The 22,326-nt window shown below is 32.9% G+C and overlaps 1 protein-coding gene across 2 annotated transcripts in view; it reads left to right on the forward strand.

Annotated features, from left to right (window-relative positions):
* LOC148617280 (sterol 26-hydroxylase, mitochondrial-like) overlaps positions 1-22,326 on the forward strand; it is a 53,542-nt gene that overhangs the window by 5,456 nt on the left and 25,760 nt on the right. Inside the window, exon 1 of one of the 2 annotated variants that reach the window (XM_088584868.1) lies at positions 18,191-18,374. The exons of the other annotated variant lie outside the window; for it this stretch is intronic. The gene's annotated coding sequence lies outside the window, so the exon portion shown is untranslated. Of the gene's footprint in view, positions 1-18,190; positions 18,375-22,326 lie in introns of those variants that run through there. 2 annotated transcript variants of the gene reach the window in all.

Consider the following 22,326-nt stretch of genomic DNA (forward strand, 5'->3'; position numbering starts at 1 on the left):
GCACTAACTGTGCTCTTTTCCAAACCGATTTGTTTTTATATTCATTCTCGTTAAGAATAAATAAAAATTTTAAAAATGCTAAACCCTTTAACTTAACATACAGATATATTGTCCATCAACAACCCTTCTTTTTGGTAAATGGTTATCGTCAAATATCAACCAGAGTTTGAGAAAAAGGAGACTACAGAAACGGCATGATCTACATCTTTTATGACTACATCTCGCATTTGACAACAGTAGTCATCTCAGCACTAATATTTATAATAAAAGACACGACTTTAATTTTAAAATAATAATTTTTTCTTGTCTGTGCGGCAATTTCCCTTCATCTCCTGTATATGTTGTTTATATTTCACAATTGATTTGTTACGCTTAAGTGAATCAGGAGTATGTGGACATGCGTCTTAAATGGTCTTTTTCCAAATTCTTTTTTCATATATCAGTCCTTGGTTTAAAACTACTCAGTTTCTTCTAAAATAATGAGTAATTTTTTTTTAAAGTTGTTTTTTTGTGCTGATGTGACGCTGTTTACCGATTATGACAATATCATGCAAATAATGTTTAATCACCACAGGTATATTCACGCCGCAATGAAAAAGGAAGCTTTAGCGCGCTGTAAAACCTAGATATAACCCACCATTTCGTTTGAAATGCCCGTACCAAGTCAGGTTCAGGACAGTATCAGCTGCTCCAATGGTGTTGTATCTATTTTTCCAGATTTATTCTGGACCTGACTTGATTATGATTTGTGTTCAGTAATTTTGTTATTACCCTTATTGCGATATCAACATTCCATACGCTGGTGCTTCAGGAATATTGACACAGATGAAAGGAAATTTGACAGTTCGGAATGAGAAGTTATCGCATTTGTCGTAGAGTTTTCCTTTTCTGTCGATCTCTTAGTATAAGTGCCAGATTTACAGAGTCTGTAGTGTTCTTTATCACAGGTAATTTGGGGTAGATGTATTAATGTGTGATTAGCCGAACTAATGTACCATATTAGTTACTTAATCAACAAACTTTAATTAATGTAACACTTTCTGATATTGTGGAACTATATTAGGACTACGATATTGATTTATAGGTACGACAGGGTTATAACATTGCAACGACTTTTTCTTTTCTTTATTAAAAAAAGATATTGTGCTAGAGAGATCACTTAAGTGTGCAGTCTGTAGTGTCCGTTATCTCAGGTACTTAGGGGTAGAGGTATTAATGTGTGACTAGCCGAATAAATGTATCGTATTAGTTACTTAATCAACAAACTTTAATTAATGTAATACTTTCTGATATGATGGAATTATATCAGGACTATGATAATGATTCATAGGTACGACAGGGTTACAACATTGAAACAACTTTTTCTTTTTTTTTCATTGAAAAATACATTGTGCTAGAGAGATCACTTAAGGGTGTGTTGCTTAATTTTAATTTTAAATTGATTTCATTACAATTAACATTACATCTTATAATTACAATTACAATTAATTAACTCATGTTTTTGCAATGTAATTAATTAAATTACAATTACTTTCATCATGTAATCATGATTACTTTTGGTTATTGCATACAAAAAAAAAAAAAAAAAGAAAAAGAAAAAGAACGTGAAATAACCATAGAAGCACGCACATACAAACAAAAGTAATTGAGCAACTCAGACTTTAATAAATACCGGGAGCATTTGCCAGGTATAACGGTAGTGTAAACGTCTTCTTTTCTATAACCATCCGTCGATATTTTTGTTGCATTGTTATGCTACCCGTTTGTGTTGGAATATGACGGAAATGATTAACAGTTATGGAAGCAGGAGGTTAAGCTAGTTACAAAAAGTGTATGTCCTTACGGAGAAAATTCATCTGGTTTGAACCACCTTTCATATTAGAAATGACTGTAACAAGTCAGGAACATTGCGGTGGTTTCCAACTTTCCGGGCTTACTCTGATACTGCATTTATTATACGGTATTTCCTTTTCACTTTTGTTTAGATTTTATCAGGTTGGTGATTTTGTTATTACTTTTCATAAACCTGTTCAGGAAGTCGAACTGTAACAAAATGTAATATCGTAACAATGCGAATTACGCTTACGAATTTTTTTTCGCATTTTTCGGATTTTCGACTTTAAGAGATAATCGAATTGAAGGAATTTGAATAATAAAACCTCGTAAGCGCAACAGCTCCTTAAATTTGATATCGGACACATTTGATGTAGCTTCTGTTCTGGAAAAATGATAATCATTTTAACAGCATATTATTTGGAGTGATGTATTTAAACTTCTACGAGTATTGCATCTGTAAATATAGACCAGCATTCTCAGAAATAAAATAAAACACATTGTCTAGTACCTCTTAAATCCTGGTCTGAATACTTAATCCCTAAACCCCGAACCCTTAATCCCGAACTACAGTTGCGATCACTTCTAACCTCTCTTCGATCCTGTCAGGGATCGCTGTCATAGAAAGAGTAATCAAGGGAACCAAGGTTATAGCGGTAATCAAAAGAATGTAATCCAGGGACAAAGGCCAGACATGGAAAACAGACACACACAACAAAGAACATAAAGTAACTAAAATCATACATTCAAAGTAACAAAAGTAAATGAGCAACTCGGACTCCACTAAAAACTGGGAGCATGGACTAGGTGCACCGGTAGGGTAAGCGTCCTCTGCTTTTCTAGAAACACCCGCCGAGTTGCTCAGAAAAAGTCAAGTCCGGGGTAGACAAACGAGGAAAGGCAAACTATGACCCGTTGAATAAATCAGTTTTCATGGTGCTGATGGATACATCATAACGATCCACGAGTTCATGATGGCGACCATAAATAGAACAGTTCTAAACTGTCAGAAACTGTTCTGACCCGCGACACACCTTGTCAGGGTCTGTGAGGACTTCGCACAAGCTCTGTCATAATTTGTCAAGGGTCCTGACACCCTTCTGTCAGAAACTGTTCTAAGTAGAACAGATACGTGGATTAGAAGAGTTTCTGACAGATTCTGACAGTCATCAGTTCGGGAATACTTCTCTGACTGAATTACATACAGTACATGTACGTGATTACGAAAAAAAGGCGTAGCACCCGAATCCCGAATCGTACGAAGGGAAGGAAGCCTTGCTATGTTTAAACTTTTTCAATTTTTTACCCGACCTTTATGTATAGCATGCAGTACCAACAAAAAATATTGCCTGTCGTACTTGATATGCCCCTGACTTTAAAGAATATGGACTGAATTCTTTTTGGTTGCAGATCTAGACACCGATATGATACAGATTACCTATATATATTGACATTTTTAAACAGTTTATACAGAAATTTTAGACCTTTATGGAACTTTAAAGTGTTCACACTCATACAATTTGAAAGAATAGGACATTTTGAAGAATTTTGACCGAAATATATTAGTCGCAGTCACTCACCCACATGGTAGTAAAATTACAAAAAAATAGCGTTTTAGTCAATAATTTTAGGCTCTCGCAATCATACATTTTGCAAAAATAAGATTTTTTTAAAAGAATTTTGACTCAAACAAATGTGTCACAGCTACCCATATGATAATTATATTGATAAATTTAGCATTTCAGTCATTATTTTTTAGACCCTCAAGGAAATCAAAAGTATGCGCATTCATACATTTTGCAAGAATATGACATTTTTAAAGAATTTTGACTCAAAATAGTATGTCACAGCCACCACATGATAGTTATATTGGAGAATTAAGCATTTTAGTCATTATTTTAGACCCTCAAGGAAATTAAAAGTGCTCGCACTCATACATTTTGCAAGAATATGACATTTTTTCCACAGCCACCATATAATAGTTATATTGAAAAAAAAATAGCATTTTAATCATTAAATTTAGACCCTCATGGAAATTACAAGTGTAGGCACTCATACATTTTGCAAGAATATGACAGAAGAACTTTGACTCAAACAAATGTGTCGCAGCCACCACCTGATATTTATATTGAAAAAATTACCATTTTAGTCATTAATTTTAGAGCCTCATGGAAATAAAAAGTGCTCTCATTCATACATTTTGCAAGAATATAACATTTTTGAATAATTTTGACTCAAATTTATATGTCGCAGCCATTATATGATAGCTATATTGAAAAATTTAGCATTTTAGTCAATAATCTTATACCCTCAAGCAAATTTAAAGTGTGCGACTCATATATTTTGCAACAATATGGCATTTTTAAAAACATTTGACTCAAAAAATGTGTTGCAGCCACCACATGATAGTTAGGTGTCTTCCCGATTGTCCAACATTTGAAAATTACAGATAAAAAAAGCGTAAAAAACTGTTGGACAATTGGGAATGTTTTGATAAAGTTAACATTAACATGTTGGTTAACTAGAAAATGTTTTGATAAAGATAGTTTTGAGGTTCTATAAGGGGTGTTCATTGAAAGAATAAAAAATACTAGTGTTGCTTTAGGTTTGTGAAATTAGATTGTTCTATATTTGTCCTAGTTTTTATTGTATTAATTTGTTGCATCAGTATTTGTTAGCCACTAATATGAAACTAACATTTTTAGTTTCTACATTTTCTACATATAAGACAATGTAGGGAAATTGGAAGTGTTATTACTCATATTCGTTGCTAAAAGTGAATAGTTTTGACTGAAATATTTAAGTATTAGCCACCCATTTAATGCAAAATTGTCAATTTTAACATTTTTTAGAATGATTTGTGACCCTTATGTTATTAAAAGTAGCTTTCACTCAAAAAGTACTTTGTCAATCTTGAACTTCGTGAGAATTGCCAAACATCTGAAAGTTTTCTGTTACGACTTTTACACTTAGAACAGAAATACAGACCATTAATTTTATAATTAAATAATTTGATTTAATTAATATCTGTATGACAGAATGTAAAAAGAATATACATGTAAACAATGGTAAGTTTTAAACGATGAGGGACTTGACCATGATCGACGAAAATTGGAACATGAACAACGATCGAGTGATTGTGGGATGATAATCACGAAGTGCTCTCTCTATATAATTGGAAATTCAATGTAAATTTTGAAATCAAGATTTGTTTCCTAATCGGGTTAGCTAATTTACATTAGTCACACAGTTTCATTTATTAATTGCGGACTTTCTGTTTTAAATTACGTCACACAGAATAGAAAGATTTAGTGTCAGGAACTGTCCAGGGGTATGACAGTTTAGAACAGCTTTTCGTATTTTCTTTGTCACGACCCAGGACAGTTTCTGTCAGGATCTGTCAGGGAAAGGGCAAAATGTGTCCTGACCCAGGACAGCCTCTGTCAGACCCTGTCGGGATCTGTCAGGCTTTCTGTTCTCTCTGCTGTCGTAGAACAGAAATCCTGACAGATTCTGACAGAATTTAAGAGAGGTTAGAAGTGATCGCAACTGTATATACTTCTAGTGTGCACTGTACGCTACTTTTATTTAATCTTTATGATTAATCCGTTTGTACATACTTTTACAAGGTTTGGAAGGTGTATGGGAATCACTCTGTATGTTTATTCGTCTGTCCACATATCTTCCAAGCGTAACATATCCTGAACCGCTAATTCCTTTTCAGTGCCAGAATGGTAAAACATGTGTCCACAAAAATACTTTCAAATGTTTAAAAATTTTTAATGCTTACAAAATCTTGAAAAAATGATGGTTTTGCTTCAGTAATTATCTACAGGAAATACAGAGATATTGTCGTGTTGTTTATTGACCAATTACACATGAATTCAAGTATCCAACGAAACATCTTTTTCCTCTAACCGCCAACATTGATATGCACGACTAAATGAAATTTATTATCTTTAAAGTACCCCAAAGGGAGATAATCCAAATCATGCGTTTTGAATGATAAAACCTCGTAAGTGCAACACATCCTACATTTCAAAAGGATTGTCATGAAATTTTAGAGAAAGTTGGTTATTATATGCAGATGTGCATGGATGAATAGAATTGACGGAGGATTCAAATATGAGAGAATCATAATTAAACGATTTACATGTTAAAACCTCGTAAGCGCAATACGTACATCATTAACTTCAAAAGGGATTTTGAATAAAATCAATAGAAAGGTTGTTTATCGTATGTAGATGTATATGAATATGTATGAATATAATTACTGTTAGTGTCCTTAAATGTGAAAGCTTTTATAGAAAGGTCGTGCATCATATGTAAATTCACATGAAAGAATATAATAATTTCCGTAGGACTCAGATCGCCTGAATATAGCTGAAATAGTGCTACTCGGGCGTTAAACCCCAACAATCAATCAATCAACCCGAAGGACTCAAAAAGGAAGTAACCTGAATTAAGGGTTTTGCATTTAACTCCATTTGAAACTCATTTGAAGCAGGATATTTTTTTCGTTAGATTGCTCACAGTAGTTCAATTCTTATTTCAGCAATCGCTAAGGTGTTTTTTTTTTAAAATATAACTTGGTCATTGTTTTTTTTTTTTTTTTTTTGGTTATTTCATCATTTGTTCAATGAAATATGAAACTGCATCGCCACTTAAATCGGAATAATGCCTATTTGCTGTGTTCTTCTAAAAATAAAAAAAAGACAATGAGAGAATTATGTCAAATGTACTTGTACTATTTTGCGTTGTATTGGCCACTCGTGATTGGCTAAAACCATTCATCCCAATAACCGAAGCAGCAATGTGCAAATGAACATAGAAAATGTATCCGCCATTGATGAAAATATTAGAATGAACAATATGTAAATGACCATAAAAGGAAAATCCATCCACCAATGAGAATGATGTTTGAGACTAACATTAAACAATTTGACCTGAATGTCGTCACCAAGATAGTTTAATCTCGCCACTGCCCAATTTGTACATTTGACCTGAACGCCAAGACTAAAATAGATTTTATCTAATAACCTAAAAACTTCGAAGAAATATAGTTCGATTTGAAGAATAATATATTTTCCTATAATACAGATACGCAAAATCATACAAAAATGTTATATTCTCCCGTAAACGTGTCTATGATTATTTAAGTCAGTAGATATGTTGGAGGGATTCGGCTAACGCCTCACCCACCTACAGAATCTACTGTCTGTCTAAATAACCTGAGACGGTCACCTGGAAGTTTATAACCTATATTATAAGAATTAAGTGTTTCATTTTTGATGTTTCTACGACGTGTAAAATTGTTGATCGATCGCAAATTTTGGACATGAAGTGCTCGCATCTTTGAAAACGTGCTACAACAATAGTAGGTTACTGCTCTTTATATTGAGATTTTTTAATGAAAATTTTCCTTTAATTACATAACAAATAGATGAATTATTGATTACGCATTCAAATGTCTTTATTATACGCCCGTCAAAATATTGGCGGGTCGTAGTATGGTATACAAATGTCCGGCGTTCGTTTGTCCATCGCATACATGTCACAACGAAACTTGAGAATAATTTCTCCAAATTTCTTGAAACTTAAGATAGTTGTTTCTTCTGATGGTCTAACGGTTTGTATACTTTTTGGTGAAAATCTGATGAAAACTTTTTGAGTTACATGACTTTGTAACTAAAATAGGATGATTTATGATTATTTTTCACATGCCTCACCGTAACTTGAGGACAACTTATCCAAATTTGGTTGTTTCTTCTGATGGTCAAACGGTCTGTATACTTTTTGATGAAAATCAGATTAAAACTCATCGAATGACAGGTCTTTGGAACTAAAATAGGGGGTGTTTTTTTCACATGTCACTGTATCTCAAAAACTATTTATGCTTATTGCATAAATCTTTACACACTTGTTAGTTATTGTCGTTATGATTGTATTTTAGCATTTCATAGTAGAAGACCGAACAAAAGTTCTAAAAAGTAAATTATATCAAGAATAACTAGCAAAGTCGCTTTTTTAAGCAATAGGAAATTTATTGAATTTCTTGGAGGACAAATTTTGAATTAGTTACTTCACCTACCTGAAAGGGGGTAAAATCTGGACAAAAAAGACGAAATAATTAATAAATGAGCAAATAGACGCGGTAAATATCGTGCAAGATTAACTAAGATAAAGGCAATAGAAAATTCATTGCATTTATTGGATGTAAAAAATCACTTGGCTGAATCGAATTATACAAACGCAAACGGGATGAGAAACTAGAACCAAAAAGACACGAAGTCATTAATAAACGAACAAAAAGAAAAGACTGATATCGTGCTACATAAATTAGTATTTAAGTCCTATTCTGTGTAAGAATCAGGCAATGGGTGGCACACGATACTTCTAAATTTTATCATTTTTTTTTACCTAAAATTTATTCAATACATCTAGAAAACAACTGAAAAAAACCATTAAATTTATCCTGAAGCAGATGTGCCGTATTTGTTTTTTGACTGTTTATACAAGGAAAAAGGCGGGAAAATTTGCCCACCTTTTTGATAGTGCATTTGAACTAAATTTGACCTATCAATATCTTAAAAAGACAAATTTTACAAACACTTTGTCAATAATAATTACAGTTTGAGTTTTTGTTATCATCATTTACTGTCCATCTTTAAGGTTTGATATATTGAATGCAGTTTACTTAAGTAAAATGTCGGATGGTCGGTTAATGTGATTTTAAGAATTTTGATTGAGTTTTTTTTTTAGTATAAAAGGTTTTTTTCACATTTCGAGCTGTATGAGGCGAACTCAGGAGATGCATTAATCTTAAAAAATATGTATGGGGGGTTGGGTCACATCTCCCTTCCAACCCTCCTATACGTTTATTGATGGAAAAGCACTAAGAAAGAACCAAATGGGGAATTTATCTTACAGAAACATTATACCATGTATGCTAAAAAATGTTGCAGCAATTTTTGTTTCTCTCTTTAATCAACTTTTTTAAATAGAACTTTGAAATTTTCAATTTTTGTATTGACATACAAAATTTTCGTTGCAAAAATCTTTGCTAACTTATTCTAAATTTTTGCTTCAATTTGGTATCAAATAAGTTATGTTGTAAGCTATTTTTGTCAGTCTCTTATATAATATCTCATTGAGGAATAATAAGGAATAGGTCATTATATACTTGGCATGACATCCTGTACAACCCCGTGGTATTCCAAAAAACATGTTTTATGTTGTTTTCACAAGACGACGGGCTTATCATGCGCTAGTGGCGCAGCTGTTTATTCTTCAGTATTTAGTACATGCATATTGTAATTTGCCAAGTTGTAGCTATTAATTTCTATTGAATCCTTAAGTTTGCACAATGCAACGTCGACAAAATAGATGAAATGCTCACAGACCTCTTTTGAGTGATTGATAAAGAATATATTTAATTCAAATCTATTACACATGTCAAAAGAAGTTGTTCCGGTAAGGGCAAATTTTGGCCTCAAAATCATAGTCCGTCTGAAGAAATTTAATGATGTTTCTCCAACTCTTTAATGCGTTTTCTAGTTGATTCGAGTGGTTTATGGTAATAAATGAAACATATACTGTCATAGATGCCCTTCAAACTTGGCTGAAATCGGTAAAATCTGTGATAAGGGCTGGGAAACACTAGGCTTTGTGCAGTTTTTCATTATTTTAACAATGGCCACATGCATGCTCATTCTCGTGCTTCTTAATTTTGTGTATAATTGTCAGTTACAACTTATGAGAAAATATCTTGAGTCAATGTGTGGCCACTTCCGTTTCGCACACAAAACATCTTAAAATTGCTGAAATGTTAAAAGTTTAAGGTTTTTGTAAAAGTTACACATATGCATATTGTTATTTCTTTCAGCCTGTTTCAGTGTTTGCGACCATCTTACGGTACTACTACTACCAAGAAATAGCTATAATAAAGTCTTTAAAAATGCACAAATTAAGAGGTCAAAAGAAGTCCTTACTGGACTTCCTCCTTTATTGTTTATGTGGATGAGCTGTTTTACTGGTCTTACCACACGATTGTGAGTGAGAAAGGGGTTTTATATTTCATAATTACTTCTTCTCCGCATACCTTATAAATTGCATTTTAGAGAAAGATTGTTGACTAGTACATGTAGGCTTGCAGTAAAAAAATGTTTCAGGGTATGTATGGGTCACAGATTCCAGTAGCTACTATGCAAGTAATACGTCTTTAAATTTAGCTTATAATAATGCAAAGGAAAATCAAGATGACCTATAATAATGCTTAATCGAATAAAGCATTTGAGTTAGAACGCATAAATGTTCAAAGGTCTAAGTATTTTATTTTTTCCAATCATTCATCTTTATAGCTCTACTTACATGTACAGCATGCCAACTGAAGTTTTACGTCATCGATAATCTGAATCGTGTTATTTGTATTTTTGACTCAGGTGACTTCGTGTATTTGTGTATGAAGTTTAGAATACATGTACTACATACTAAAAAAGTTTTCCAATTGTAAACCTTTGTTAAAGTTTACAATCAAGGAGTCCAAGCATATTAAGTTGATAAGTGGCTTTGTCTCACCTTTATAAAATAAACATAAATTATTGTGAGAATGTTGAACTTGTGGTGTTTGAATGACATCGCACTTTGTCTACTTTGTATGAAAATTTCGACATGATTCGGTTTCTGATGACTTCATAGTGGTACTTTCGAACATTCATCAGAATCCATGAAGCATGGTCAATAAAAATTTAACGACATTCCAATCATAATATCAAATTATTCTCTTTTCTTTGACCTACATAAATATCATGTCATGGTCTGTCACGCACCGTAGTTTTTTTTAAACGATCATGTGATCTATAAATTCTTTGGAAACACTTAGAATCCGCTATAAATGTTTATCGGAGATTTTTTATCATGAATATTTATTTCCCATTATTTAACAACAAAATATGTGTTCACTTAATATTACATTTAATACTTTGAGTTTTTGTATATATACTTACAAGTTTTTATCATTAAGCACATGCATATATGTATATATATAAAGTGTAAAGCAAATATCAATTGACCACTGTACTTTAACACTGTCCGTTCATACTGGTTTGATCTCCTCAATTTTACGAAATCAAACATATTTTTCTTAAACCACCAAAACAAAAAGTATAAAAAGTTTATAATTACAGGCGACAACTACCAATCACTGTCAGTAACTGATGTAAACAGTTTTGATATAACAATATCAATTACTAGTATATTATTATAAAGACATCAAAATGACAAAGACCAGACAAGGAAACAGACATCACAAACACACATACAAAGTAACAACTCGGACTCCAATAAAAACTTGGAGTATGGGCCAAGTGCACCGGTAGGGTAACCGTCCTCTGCTTGTTAGACACACCCGCCGAGTTGCTTATAAAAAGTCAAGTCCAGGGAAGACGAAAGAAAAAAGGAAAACTATATTGACACATTGAACAAATCAGTTTTCATGGTGCACACCCTAACGACCCACGAGTTCAAGATCACGACCACAAAACTTCAGTAGTGATGACTTCAATCTTGTAGCAACATATCCCTGTTCCAGAAGCCTAATTGTAAGTAGTCTAGCGCGATACAAAAAGTCTGCGTAGTTACAGCAACCTCGGTTATAACATATGAATTGTGATATTAAAACTCAATAAACGTGTTATTTTTTTCAGTATCCAAACATATTCTCCCATCGTCAAAATCACATTGTCATGGACAAGATACTTCCTTTTACTTTTTAAGGTCCGATTAGGTATGAAGATTTTTTTATATTTTTTACTACTAAAAAGAAAAATGATGAAATATTTCGTAGTTTGATTGGGTTCTACAGTATTGTTTTCAGAAGTGTCAGAATAACTTGCCAGTAATCATCCATTTTCCGTCAGAAAATTTTTTTCCAAATATATATAAAAAATCATGAAAATTAACTGAGAAATAACTTTCAAATAAGTTTTTGAAGAAAAAAATGTGATTTTGCATAGAAACAAAAGTAAAATTTACCGAAAGTGACCGAATACTTTTGGCACGTCTGTGTATTTTTGTCGATTTTGTTCTCCACCACTTTAAATCAGAACTCCTTTATTTTTTTTCTACCACACTTTCATGCAATCTCCAAGAAACGACCTTTAATTCCTGACGTTTTCGACTAAAATTTGTCTTCTCATATCTCAACCACTCCTACGCCCATAAATCAATTACTGAGAGGAAATAAACACGTTTGACTGATTACCTCGATTTGTCTTAATTAAGTAGCACTCCAGTTAAGAACCATGCGATACATTGTTGGAAAACCTACTTATTTTTATTTCGATATTTTGTTAAAATGTTATAGTAAACAGAAATTTACATGTAGCTTTTCAAATAACCCTTCTTCTTAGAAGATACAAATTATATACAAATTATATATAATATACTGTATAATTCAAAATTAAGGGAGACAACTCTTTACATGACACTGGAATACTATAGAAACTATTGGATATTTAATGGGAATTATCTCCAAGACCTTTCATTATAAAGACACATAAAGAAACTTAAATACAGGAAAATTTGGGAGTGTATTTTTGCATGACTCTTACAAAGATTGCTTCTTAAGTTGACTGAGTTTTGTACGATGTCACGATCGGAACCGTTCTAGAACATATGGATAATTATGCATCCAAGAGAATATCAATAAGAAGCGTCAGGGTGAGTAAAAATTTAACACAACTTATATTTTAAAAGCAAAAATACCAATTTGAGCTGAACATATGCCATGAAATTACGAAAGAAAATAAAAAAAAAAAGGAACTGAACTTGTTATTAGTGATGCTAAGTACCATTCCATAAAAAATACAGACACTGTAAGTGGGAGAGGTGATTCCATGTCCATGAAAACCCTTTATATACTAAACATTTACGTAGCTATTATAGTTCATATTCTACAGGTTTTTTTTACCATAAATTATATTCATCTCCAACTAAAACCAACAAAGCAAGAACATTGCAAAATACGAATAACAGTTTCGGGGATTTTATACATCGCATCTACCCCGAAGAACTTGAGATAAAGGATACTACAGACACTGTGAAGTCAGCCTCATATCTTGACCTATACTTAGAAATCGATGGTAAAGGAAAACAATTATGCTCCTGGAACAAGGTTAGCATTATATACTACAAGATTGAAGTCATAACTACAGAACTCGTTGATCGTTATGGTGTATTCATCTGCACCATGATCGAGAACCGATTAGTTTTCCTGTCCTCTTCTGTCTACCCCGGACTTGACTTTTTATGAGTGGACCGTCGGGTGTTTCTAGAAAAGCAGAGGACGCTTATCCTACCGGTGCACCGAGTCCATGCTCCCAGTTTTTAGTGGAGTCCGAGTTGCTCATTTACTTTTGTTGCTTTGTACATACTATTTTGATTAATTCATGTTCTTTGTTGTGTATGTCTGTTTTCAAAGTCTGGTGTTTGTCTGGATTAAATTCGTTTGATTTCCGCTAGAAATCGTGGTTCCATTAGTTACTCTTTCTATCATTCCGGTAGTTTCCAAGGTCTGGCTTTTGCCTTGATATTAGCATTTGTTATGTGGACTATCCTTCTTTTGACGATAGCTCCTTTTGACTATTGCCTGGGCTTTTGTCTATCAGTTCCATTTTTTTTGTTATTATTCTTCATTCCCCTCCAAAGACCTCGGTCAATTTTACAGAAAGCTACTGAGTTCAGAACGTTGTACTACAAACATTAACCATGAATTTTCAAATACTTATAAATGTTCTTGTCCTGAGATCCAATCCTCTCTCTACACAAAATTTGGGTACTGACGAAGAATACGGTATGTATTTGTATGAGGCTATATACAAATGTAGTATGTGCTTCTAATGGTAAGCGGTAATCGTATATGTATATCACGGAAAGGCGTAAGAAAACCGAAAAATGAAATATGAGGACAACAAGACGGGGTAAAACAACATTTAATTTCACACAAAACATTGGAAAAAGATACCTCTGACACACACAAAAATTTCTCGACAAATAAATGTAATTATATGAATTTATTAAGATAAAAATCTGAGAATGTATACTATATATTTAAAAGCGTGTCAGTAACACATACGGTCATCCTTTCTACTGTTATTAATTTTAAATGATCTATTATCTGTACTATGTGTAACGTAGGTTTTATTTATAAGTTCTGTGAGTTTGTATGGGCACGATTATTTACGTAATGTAAAATACTAATAAATGGAATGACTCGTACTCACACATCAACCTGGAAGCCCGATTAATATTTTCATTCCACACATTTCTCTCAAATATATATATGGTCTAGGGCGCTGGACTTTGTGCAGGCGGTGTTGCCATAGATGTCACAGCAGTACGAGTTCGAATCCCGCGGAGGGAACGACAAAAAATTTGCATCGCAAATTTGACAGTTCTAACATCGTTGGGAATTTTTCAGACCTTTCTATATATATATATATATATATATATATATATATATATATTGCGATCCTATGGTTACTTACGATATTGACCAGGGAACCAGATTAACTCACACATATCACCGTGTCTAACCCCCAACTCTAATTTTACGGTTTCAACGCCGGATTCACGGTTTTTCTAACGTCGGTGTTTGTTGTATACTATAGTCTAGTTAGCCGAGTATCATAGTGCGTTGATATTGCGGGCGGTGCTGCCATGAAGATGTAAGAACAGAGAATGAGTTAAAAACACGATTTCTGAAAGATTGGTTCTTTTTTAGCAAACCAAGTGACTATTACGTCACTTACGTCGATTGGTCTGCACTTCACGTTTCAAATTAATGTTTTGATTACGAATCATTGATATTTGGACTGCCACCCGTTAGAAATTATAAGGAATATTTCTATTTTTTTGACAGGTTGTACTCAATTACCTGCTTTGGACCAGTTTACACTTTTAATAAACCGCAAAGGTTATAGTCGTAAACTGCCACAAACCAGGTTATTAAACTCCGATATGAAAATAGATACGGTACTATGCAGGAAGCAAAATGGGACACGTAAGTTTCAGTGTATCCTGGTTTTGAAGCCCAATGGGATTATACTTGAGAAATTAATTATTTACATCCGGTATGTACCAAACACAATCTGTCAGTAGTAATCCTGACGCAGGAAACTTCTGTCATGTATATTTTTTTATAGAAATACTAGTAGTCTAATACAAGGCACTGTTTTTTTCATCGTGAATTTCTTGATGCGATTGGCTTCTCGTCTTAAGGTATTGATATATTTTACCTCAGTCATGAATGTTGGAGGGACAAAGATGCGGAAAATGTCTATGAAAGTCACACTTGGAAAAAAGAATTCGAGAGATTTATCTTTTAAATTGAGGTTCAAATTAAAATTACTGAAACATAATGGGAGAATAAGATGAATTGGAAAGAATGCTTTTCGCTAAACAATGTGTGAAGTAACTAGAGGGTTGGCTGGCTATGCATCACCAGTTTATCGTGTTGAATGAACAGTTCCTGATGGCCAAGAACCAAAGACTAGTGTCAAGTAAAACCTCATGCTCCTAATTTCAGGCTTATCAGGACAAAGGTTCGTTCCTCTTGGACAGCTCTGGCAAATGAGACCAGATATATGTTCAGATACTTTATTACTTTAAAACTATATTTACAGTGCATGAGAAATTATGTCATTTGTTTTAATAACAATGTTACCTATGAAATTCTCGCATAGAATATGTAAGGCATTTCCGTATTGTTATCATTCTTCCATAGCTAAGATGCACTATAAAGTTACATTTCGGCGCACTGTTTCGCACACAAAGCTGACCCGGTCTAATTTTGTAAAACTTGAAAATAAAAGTAGGAATTTGGTGGAGATATTGTTTAAATGTAGTTAAGTGAATAATTTTGGACCTCATTATCCCATTGTTAAACCACGAGAATTTCGAAAGGCCTGTTTGCAGCGTTAGTAAGAGAGGAAACGCACGACTGTCGCTGCGTGGAGCTTGACGTGTAATTGTAGTCTTGAATGGCGTAAGTAGTGATGGTATGAGATTACTGATCCGAAGTTTTTTTCATCACACTGTCTGCTGTAAGTTTTTTGTAACTTCCGTTCTTAATCCTGTACTGTAGTTCTATAAAGCAAAAAACTGTTTACTACTTTAAAACGGGTTTGGGACTTTTGAGTACACTTCTGACGCATTAGAAATGTACTTTTTTCGTAAAAATCAGTCACCCTGTTGCATTTTTCATTTAATTATAATCACTGGAATTCACTGAATAACATATGCATATTTGCTTGTTAGATCAATAAGAAAATAATTGAATAATTGTTTATCGAGGTCCTTTGGTGTCCATACTGACAAATGACCTTGATTTGAATATCTTAAAGGCGATAATACTGCCTTCGTGCTGTTGACCTCATCTGTTGACCTTTCCAGTTGACTTTCATTTGTTACAGCATTATAATATGTACTTTTCTTTGCACTTTTACATTCTAAAGGCGAAGTATCTGTAATGGCAAGGTTGTTTGGGTAAAAATGTTCTTCAAAAGGTCATCGCTGTGGCAGTGTTATTTATTTATTTATTTATTTTTTTAAATCCGGTTACAGGTCAGAACTACGAAATAAATCTACCAATGTACAATGAATGGTTTCATTGTTGGGTTTTAACATGTATGTTTAAGATACAAACACTACCTGACTGAAAAAAATGCTTATGTTTAGAGAGTTCTCCTTACTTCAATAGCCTGATCAAACATCTTAGTTTGCTTTGTTATCACTGCAGTTGAGTGTCCATCTCTGACCTCAAAAACAAAACAAACACTTACCGAGGTTAGTTTCAGTCTTGCACTTTTAACGTGATACCTTCCCGTTTTCACCTCTCATATAACATTTTAAGAGCAACAATTCAATTTCATATGATGCTTTATTCAATTTACTTGTCCTTAACTATCTCTTTTTTAGAATTTCTGTCCTGACATTTTATTCATCATCCCAAGTTCTCTCTCTGGATTTTGCATACCAGAGAAATTCTGGTCTACCTTTTTTATTTCCAATTTATTCAAAGCTGCATCTCCCCTTTCCCCTTTTAAACGGTTGCTTCATTATTAGAAACATTGGGAAAAATCGAGAAAAAAAATAGGTTGCAAACAGAAACGATTTGTATTCAAATTGTACTATTAGTTTAATATCTTGTACTAACTCAAGCTGAACTTTGGTCTTGTTAAAAATGACCCTTTGAATAAGTGTGATAAAATAAAACCATTGGTAAGTCTATGTATATAATTTGGGTCCAAACAAGATCAAAATAACTCTACTCATATGTGATTAAACAATACATACAAAGAAAAATCTCCATTAAGAAAATTAAACCAAAAGCGATTTTCTCCCGAAAAGCAGTGAAATTAGCACCGCCTGTGGTGAATGAAGAATGGGGTCAAACATTTGTATGACATGTCCAATATTTAACCCAGACAGAGAGACTAAGCAATGGTCTGATGCACTTACATCCTTACCTCTGCACTACTTTTTAGACACCGTATAGCAGTAGCTTAACTTGCGATCGTATTTGTGTCCTTCGGATGACACATAAAAAATAAACCTTGGTTACTAGGACTTTAATGTACAAATTATTTGATTTTACAACTGACCTAGAGCTGTATATATTAACACAGAATGTTACTGACAAATGTTTACCATACACTTAAAACAACAATACCAAAAAATGCTTTACAAATAGACAAAACATTACTGCCCTTCTGTATGTCCTAAATATCAGATACTCGGTAAAAAAAACAAAAGTAAAACAAAACACACCCACACACACCCCTCCCTCCTCCAAAAAAAACCCCCCATTAAATTCTAGATTTCGCGAACTAAATGCGATGAAATCCGATGACCGTAACGATGAAAAATAATGACACAATTTTAGTGAAAAGTACTTTACCTGATACTGCTTTTGCCCCACTGTGAGAGCAGTTTAAAATAAATCGGTCTGTTTACCAAAATAAGCAATAAATGTTCAGATTGACGTGATAGTATTTAACTTACGTTGTTCATAAATCTTTCTGTAAAAGCTTTTAAAATTGTATCGTTTATATTTGTAAATTGCAATGCAAAAAACAGAAGCTTTAGTTGTAACTTTAAAGTTACGGCTATAAGTTGTAAAATACGGTTTTAATACTACTTAATCGTCCACACCTTCATTCATGTTTTTTTCTGAAATGGATTAGGAACGTCAAAAAAGGTAAAAACTAGGCTGATTTAAATGCCTGGATCATATACGCGGAAATTTTTAAAAAGCCATTGTTTGAATTCCGTAGATAGAGTGTATAATTCGCTTCCGTCTTCTTATTTATATGTTAATTGTTTACTCGTTTACATATTGGTCACGCTACCTAATAACCTATATAAAAGTAAGGATGCATTAAACACGACGGACTTGTCTACGGGACTAAGAATACTAATGATTGAGGATAGTATCTGATTAATATTATAAGCACTTAGTTGAAGTGTATGCAAACCAAAAGGTAAGAATTCAAAATTAAACATATTATTTTCAATATAAGATTTAATTAATATGAAATCAAGCTTGTTACGAGTTGTATGCTTTAATTGATAAAAAGTAATACTAGTTCGTTTCAAAATATACATGAAGTCATTATATGCTTCACCTTTCTTATTGTTCTGCATTCCGTATAAAAGCATATATTAAGCAGCGATTTAAGAATCATTCACATATATAAAAAATCAAAATATTCATGTATTAATGAAAAATTAGGTAGTGGTTGAAAATCTATAGGCGATGATTATTTGCAAGCAAACATGTTTTGCAATAGAATCGGTATTATCAGTCAGGCCATTTCTTCAGAATATCATACCGAATAAGAAAAGTCGGTGGTAAATACGAAACTAACAAAAGTCGATGTCGAATTCAGATTCAAACACATAATCAGAATTGTTCACCAGAATTCCATTATGTAGAAACAGAAATAGTGCTTGTTCCGTTTAAGCAACAGTTCATGCAAAGTACGAGTTAAGTAGTAATCTAGACATTGAATTCTAGAGGTTTTTTTTTTCATAGTGCTAATGCATATTGCAAATAATAAGCATTTATTAAATCTGATTTGGAAGTTGGGCATGGCGACCTAGGGGTGAAAAATCAACGGTGAGCCAATTCAAACTTTTTTCATTTGACTCTGTCGCGATTTCCCCCATTTATCAACTATTTGATTTTGTGAATGAAAATGAATTTTACTATATAATTGATCACTCCCTTCCTACAATTTATGAATGAATACCTTGCAGAAAGGCATCCTAATTTGTTAAGTATCAATAGATCTAAGTTTAAGTACCTCACGATTTTATCTGATGAAATAGTCATTAGCCAATTTTTCTGCTTCATATGGTCTGTCACGATACTTTTAACATCCCTTTACAATGTAACCGATATAATAAGATTTAATTCACTGCAGAATCTCGATTTAAAGAAATTTCTATTGATATTTGATAATCGTCGAGGGGAAATAAAAATGTCACCATCAGCAGTCAATGAATAAAAGAAAATTATAGAAATAAAGTCGTGACCTGAACATGTAAATGAATTTCATTACTTTGAAAATGTTGAAAATTGATGAAGTTGGAACATCGTAAGATTGCACGGTATGTTTCTATATATTATTTTTGTTTATACTTGTTTTGTAACTTCTTCGGATAGATTATATTCAAAAATTAAAATATCTGTTTTATTAAACCGATTTTATTATTTGGTTGAAAAAAAAAAAAACAAAAAAACAACAAATAATACATCATTTTAGACAACCGGATCAAATTAGCCGTACAAATGTATGTGCGTCCGTCCGTTAACGCCTCGATATAGATTCGACTACTGTAACAGTTCCGTAAAGTGGGAACAGGGGCGATATTTTCCCCTTTTATTTTTTTCTTGTCATGAGAACCAAAAAACGACAATCTTAACAATTTTAGGCACTAAAGAGTCTTGTAAAACGAATGGCGAAAATGGTACGCAATTTTAACAACTTTAAGGGGGGAAAAGGGGGGGTTAAAAGTTAAATAATAGAATTCTTCGAATGTGATATTTACCCCCCCCCCCAAAAAAAAAAATAATAATAATAACAACAGTTAACTTTCTGTTCATTGTATATCTAAATTTATTAACATGAAACAAGTTCATTTTAAAAACTTTTTCAACATTTTACATTAACCGACGTGTCCTTGTAATGACGGCAAAACAGCTATTATTCGCGTGCATGCAGGCATTGCTATTAGTTTATTTAAACTGAAAAATTCCACCTTTAATTTGAAGGGTAATAACAAAATTACCGACTGATCTGCTTCAGAAGTTAGTCAAAAAGGAAAGTACGCGGAACAAATAGCAATATCAGGGTAAAAACATAACTCTGAAGCAGTGTCTAACGTTGTCGTCTTACTTGTGTCAATTAACTATTTAGGCATTATAAGTTATATGAATCCTTGAAAAGTTGAAGATAGCCATATTTCAAGATAGCTTCGTGATTTGCACTGTTTGACGGATCAACTGTATGATTTATTGGGAGAAGGGTCACATTTAAATGCATGTGCAGGTTTATATGAGCACTATGCAAATAAAGTCGAAGACGATAAGTCAGGAAAATTTGTCAATTTAAGATCTTTCATAAAAACACATTTATAACAAAGCACCTATATATATAAGTTGTTTCTAAGTTTGTGAAAGTAATGAAATATGTCAAAAATTGTTCAGTAGCAGTCTTTGTTAGAATCATGCAAATTTTATAAAATGTGATACACCCCAAAAAGGCTATACATTTTTTAATATTGTTATCAAGTTACTTTTTAGGTAAAAAATGATGAAATGTATAATTATTCATTCCAATCTGTCTGCTCTTAAGAGATAATCCACATTGAAAATCCAACAGTTTCTTTTGTATTTTAGTGTCACTTACAGAGTTATTTCCCTTAATTTTGAATTCAGCAGTACATTCTATATAAATTTTATCTCCCAAGAGTTATATGAAAACCCACATGTTAATTTCTGGTAAGTACAATATTTTAAACAAATTATTAAAAAAAAGCTATGTAGGCATTCCAACTATGTATCAGCCGGAGAGCTACTTACGTTAAATTCGATTAAAAAAATATGTTCAGCCATTATGTTTAGCGCAGACCTTTGTACAACGACTACAAAATATTTTCTCCCCATCCTCCACCTTATTCAGTAACTCAAATTATTTATGGAACATACTCGAAACATTTACTAAAAAGACAAACATATGGACTTATAAATCTCTGAATGACTCTTAGATGAACATGTCCTTAAAAGAAAAAGACCGGATGAAAGCTTTAAAAATTAAAATCCTTGATAAATAAATCGAATCGACCCCAGCCTCGACAAAAATCAACAGTTGCTTCTTAAAACATTTTAGATATATGTATAGACCCTTCTATGCTAACGTTATCTTCTCTGTATCTATTTGATTCGATGGAGCAGTGTAGCGAATAGAGTCGTTACATTCCGAGACGTTTGTAAAATATTGATTTGTTGTGACATGTATCGTTAATTTAATCCTCTTTCATAGAAAACAACATCTAGATGGACTGTCCCGTACTACCATACATCATGTACTAAGTTACAACCCTAGATTAATCCTACGAGGAGGTTTGACCCGACCTGCGAAAGCTATATTTTTATATAGCCTGGCTGGCCGAGTAGTCTAGGGCGCTGGACTTTGTGCAGGCGGTGTTGCCATAGATGTCACAGCGGTACGAGTTCGAGTCCCGCGGAGGGAACGACCAAAAATTTGCATTGCAAATTTGACAGTTCTAACATCGTTGGGAATTTTTCAGACCTTTATATATATATATATAAGGGTCTGAAAACCACCACACCCTTCTATAAGTTTACGTTAACTTCCCTGTATCAATTTAATCCGATGGAGCAGTGTAGCGAATAGAGTCGTCACATTCTGAGACGTTATTGTATAATATATATGTTTTTATATATATTATAAAAATATGATGAAATTATGTAGTAATTTATAATAATTGTTTCCACGTGTACCGCTTGTGCATAAAATTATATTCCGCAAAATAGTTCCAAGAACCCTAGCCCCATATATTTAAGTACATACAATGAAGTCATTTCGAAAAGTTATGTATTTGATTCTTTTTAATTAGCTTTGTTTTTTAAATGTTTTAATGAGTTATGTGGTAAACATGTAGAAAACGGCACATGCTATTTTCTTTTTCTCATATATTTTATATTAAAGCGTCACAAAAACACATATTTCTGTAAGATCGGAAACGTCAGAAAAGAAGTCCAAGTAGGGCATGTTAGAAGCACCAGTTTAACGGTAATTTTTTCAATATGATACCTGTATTCTTTTTAATCACATTTTCTTCTTCGTGAGCTGGCGTTACATGATTAACTAGCTTTGACGTTAGGCCGTTGTCATATTATGTCAT

This window comes from Perna viridis, chromosome 5 (genome assembly GCF_037379345.1).
Source record: "Perna viridis isolate PV_CMFRI_1.1 ecotype Kerala chromosome 5, ASM3737934v1, whole genome shotgun sequence".
Classification (NCBI taxonomy): domain Eukaryota; kingdom Metazoa; phylum Mollusca; class Bivalvia; order Mytilida; family Mytilidae; genus Perna; species Perna viridis.